This window comes from Oratosquilla oratoria, chromosome 21, assembly GCF_046742065.1.
Source record: "Oratosquilla oratoria isolate Oo_2021 chromosome 21, ASM4674206v1, whole genome shotgun sequence".
NCBI classification, from domain to species: Eukaryota; Metazoa; Arthropoda; class Malacostraca; order Stomatopoda; family Squillidae; genus Oratosquilla; species Oratosquilla oratoria.
Window position 1 is genome coordinate 11,939,067 of NC_134797.1, and position 5,097 is coordinate 11,944,163.

Here is a 5,097-nt window from a genome sequence, read left to right on the forward strand (position 1 = left end):
TGTTACTGTTTTATTTCCTTTGTTCCCTTTGCTACCTTTGACTTTGGCTACCTCCCTTGTAAAGGGAAAAGCCCTTGGTATGTGGAAGCTCGCTGGCTGAGCGGGTTAGGGCATTGTTACTTGTGGCGAAGGTCGAGGTGAGGGCGGTTCGAATCCTGCCACTGGCAAAGTTGAACCAAGGGCATGGTTCAATAAATTCCATGCTACAAAATCCCTCTGTGAGGGGCACCGTCCTAGCCTCCTGATAGGGGGGGAGTGTGTGACATTAAACCATATCATCATATCATTATCATATGTATGTTTCCTTTGCCTAGTACTATGTAGGCTTGAGTTTGGGGTTAAGTTAACAATGACTGCTATCTACTCTTGTCAATGAGCACATGGAGCAAAAGTGACAGTTAATTCCCTCTTGGTGTAAATTCCTTACCTCTTCCTGTCCTTAAGGTATGGTTAGACAAAGGAGATCACTTACAAATAGAATTTTATTACAGTGGAACCTTGGTTCATGAATGCTTCTCTTTATGAGTAATCCAATTCTTGAACATAAATTGACCTCTGTTTGTGAACCACATCCCAGTGTATGAACAGCTTTCATAGACTGTGTACGTATCATGCACGAGTCATCTGATCAATGAATGTGTTACCCATGGCCTCTTGCAGAAGACCTACAGCCAACAGGTAACCGACAACAGCCTCAGGGTGGGTCCACAAGTAACTTAGGAAACATATTGTGTTGTTGTCTAGGTTATGTTAGTGTGGGGCATTGTAGTATAAGGTATTCTGTGTCTTCTGTATAGTGGTTGCATCTGGAGCAGTTTGATTCAATGGCCAGTCTTGGTACTGTTTAATACTGGATAGTTCCCTGAGACCTGGCATGCTTGTGTGGTTCTTATCAGGGGTTGGAGGGTATTTTCAATGAGGCTTATGTCTAGGGGTTGTTGCTGGAGTATTGAGTTTGGTAATCTGTATTGAAGGGCTTATTTAGTGATCTGAGTGTGGGCATTTACCTAATTTTATTCATATTATTGTAGTATACAAGAAAGGAGCAACATTCATGTGGTCCCATCTCTTGTTTTCGAATTTATTATACCTGTCCTCAAATTCATGTATGGTTCTTGCTGTTGTCAGCCTTTCCATTAGTGTGGATATTGTGAAAAGAGTATTGGCATTGGTCTGTTTGATGCAGCTTTCAGGTCATGTGAACAAATTATGAAAGACTATTATGTTTAAAAGTTTTGAAGAAATACTTTGGAATAGCTTAGGTAATATAACCCAAGAAGGAACAATGGATGAATTCAAGTCTGAATGTAATTGAAAATCAAGGATATAGACCAAGTTGGAATTGTAAATGAATATAAGGTTAAGTGTAATTAACTGGAAAGTAGGAGACAGTATTCCATGAACAATGCTCCTTTCCTGTATACTACAACTAGGTACATATATAATCATGTAAACACACACACACATACACACGACTTGATGGTGCAGTGGTTAGAGTTCCCGACTGCCACTACGGCGGTCCGGGTTCGAATCCTGCCCAGGACTGAAATAATTTCAGTATCGCTGCTCTGCGAGTCGTTACTCCAGCTTTCGTGGTCGGGGAGTTGGATGTGTGCGCGTAAAAATCACAGCATTACCCATAGACTGGTCATATATGAGCTCTGAGCTCTCTTCCGGGAGGGTAATAGCTGTCGATCACGAGTCCAACACGTGATCCAAGACCATGGTGAATCATACACAGACACACACAGGTGCGCACCCGTCTATCCAGCCAGAAGGTGCGCCTGCCTGCTTGCCTAGGAGGCATCTTGTACACGTGCGCGCATTCCACTTTTGTAGTGGAGATTGAGGTGGATGGGTGGGTGGGGGGTCCCGATTTTGCAGACTGGCCCTGCCGTCGGAGAGGCTCTCTCTCTCTCTCTCTCTCTTTCTCTCTCTCTTGTCCGGCAGCAATGGAGTTTCGTCTCTGTCGTCGTCGATTTCCTTCTTCTCCTTCCCTCCCGATCAATTAGGACTCAATTACGTTTACCTGCGACTCGCCGTCGCCTTTCGAGCGCAGGAAATCTCTCTTTTCGGCTCGGAGGCCGATCGAAACTTCTCGAATAACCTGATTTCTCCCTCCCCATCTCTCCCTTTCCTTACCTCCCTCCCCATCTCTCCCTTTCCTTACCTCCCTCCCTCTGCTTCTTTCTCCCCCTCCCACCTCTCTATCTCTCTCTCACCTTCTCTCTTTTCCCTCTCTTTCACTCCCCTCCCTCTCTTTCTCTCTCTCTTACCCACCTCTTTCTAACCCTCTCTCTCCCTTTCCCTCCCTCCCACTCTCTTCCTATCCCCCCCTCTCTCTTGCTTAGATATTTATATAAATTAATTTTAAAACTTCGAACCGTATTGCATTCAATTGCCTCGGCTGGAAGCTCACACCATTGATTGGTGATGCTCTTGATTTCTTCCTAATTCAGGGCATCTTGCGGCGACTATTATCATCTGGTTACCGCTTGTTGAAAATATATCAAATTTTGATGTTACCAAATCCTATTCAAAATCTCTAAGGCTTTGTTAAATCTTCCCTGAGTTTATGTATTTTTATTCTTATCATTCTTATTATTATTATTATTATTATTTCTATTTATTATTATTATTATTATCATTATTATTATTATTATTATTTCTATTATTATTACTATTATTATTATCATTAATATTATTATTATTATTGTTAATTATTATTACGATTTTAAATACAATTAGGTAAAGCTTTTTTGGTTTGTTTTCATGAGTTACATTGCATACGCGTTGTGGATCGCTGCGCTACTCTCCACCCTTTGAGACTTAGGGGCCCAACGGACGATTGAGATCACTGGGTGCGCTAGTGCTCTGCATAATGGGTTGATGATAGCTCGACTTTTGAAGTCAGAAGATTGCGGTGCTAATCCTAGTATCCTATTTGCTTTCTCTTAGACTCGGTTACAATGTCTGGATGTTTTCTGGCTCTTTCTGATAAAATTGCACCAAGGTCCTTTTCAGTCTCAACTTTGGTTATTTTTTCTAAATAACTTGTAGTCACACTTGGTCTTATATTTACCCGCTTGCATGTCTTTAGATTTGGATTATATTTTAGCAACTTTTGAGACCATTGCTCTAGTTTATCAAAATTTCCGTAGATATCTAATTGACCCGAATTATCAATAGATATTCTGCGCTCCTGTCATCAGCGAATTATGAAGATTGAATGAACCAGTATATTGAAGGCCACAGTTAGTATCATATGTACATATATGTATATATATATATATATATATATATATATATATATATATATATATATATATATATATATATATGTATTGTGGGTGGAGGAAGAAAAAGCGAAGATAGGCCGGAACTCCTTCATTGCTCATACGCTTCGACCGACTCGGTCTTCGGTAAGCTTACTGAAGAAGACCGAGTCGGTCGAAACGTATGAGCAATAAAGGAGTTCCGGCCCATCTTCGCTTTTTCTTCCTCCACCCACACTCTCATCTGTCTGAACCATTCATCCCATATATATATATATATATATATATATATATATATATATATATATATTATATATATATATATATATATATATATATATATATATATATATACCACAAAGTTATGTAGCACATTTGTAAAAAAAAATACTGTGGGTCGTCAGTAATATATATACATATGTATATATGACACACAGGAAACCCACAGTCGGAGAAAATAAACTTCGAATAAAGAACAATCCTATGTTTCGGCTATCAACTGTAGCCCTCTTCAGGAAGTACAGAAGACAGAGGACAGAGGGGACTTATAAGCTACAGAAAAGAGAAGGAATGTGGACAGATGACCTCACTCAGGCGCGGGGCAAACTGGGGTAGCGGAGGTCTGAGGGGGTGAGGTGAGGGGGGTTGTAAGCTCCGTACCAGTTTGCTGACCGCTGCGCGTGAAATGATGTCAGGAGTCCACTGCTCTTTAGAAATATTAATATTAGGGCATTCCTCAATTAATTAATGCTGATTCGACTATTTTTCTCCTGAAACCGCAGTGGGACTTGAACACTAATCTGGCCTTACCCCAGTCGAAAGAATGATTCTTATTTTTGACATGAAAAAAAAAGATAGAATAATTTTGTGCATTAATAATTAAATCAGATTGCTATACATTTCATCCAAATCGCTGACCTGTCTGTTGAGCCCTCGCCCCCAAATGACCTGACCCAAGGTATGCATATTACCCTCCGTGACCCGACCCCTGGTCATGACCTGACCCCCGGTCACGCACCGAGACTCGACAATGTCCGAAACGTCCGCATGACATTTCATATTCAATTTCAAATAGGTTTTTATATTGTCAAAGTTTGCTCTCCTGAAGTCTGGTACTTGGACGTTATTCGTACTTTTTAATTCTTCCCAAATAATATTAAATCTTATTTCTTGATGATCGCTAGAGCCTAGACTATCTCCCACTTTTACGTTACTCATTAGGTTTTCATTATTACTTAAAACTAAGTCCACAGTATTTTCTCCCCTCGTAGTATAGGTAATCTCTTGTTTTAGGAAATTATTCTGCACCACATCTGTAAATTTTATGCATTTGTATATGTGGCAACCTTTGCAAATATGGAAAATCTGGCAACCCCCCGAGTCTCCCTCGGATGCATCATTGTATATGTAGAGCAGAGAGCAGGCTGGAACATTAAAATAAAGACAACTCCCAGACTTTAATTCACCAATGTAGAAGTAAACAACAACTATACACTGCCAGCCGCATGCAGTGATGGCGTAATGGGAAGCGTGGATGTTTTGCATTCGTTTAGTTGTGGATTCAGATTCGACAATTTACTCTTGATATCCAGCAGACTGTTATATGCCCCAACAGTCCCCAGAACGTATAGGGCCAAGGTGACGGCTTGGTGCAGCTTCTCACCACTTAACCGTCTCTCTCTCTCTCTCTCTCTCTCTCTCTCTCTCTCTCTCTCTCTCTCCAGAAGTTTCCCTAGGGTGTGACATATGACTCCGATGGCAATTCGCACTGAGGTAGTGTCGATCATAAATACAGAACTAAGGTTGCTGTTCGAGATGGAGC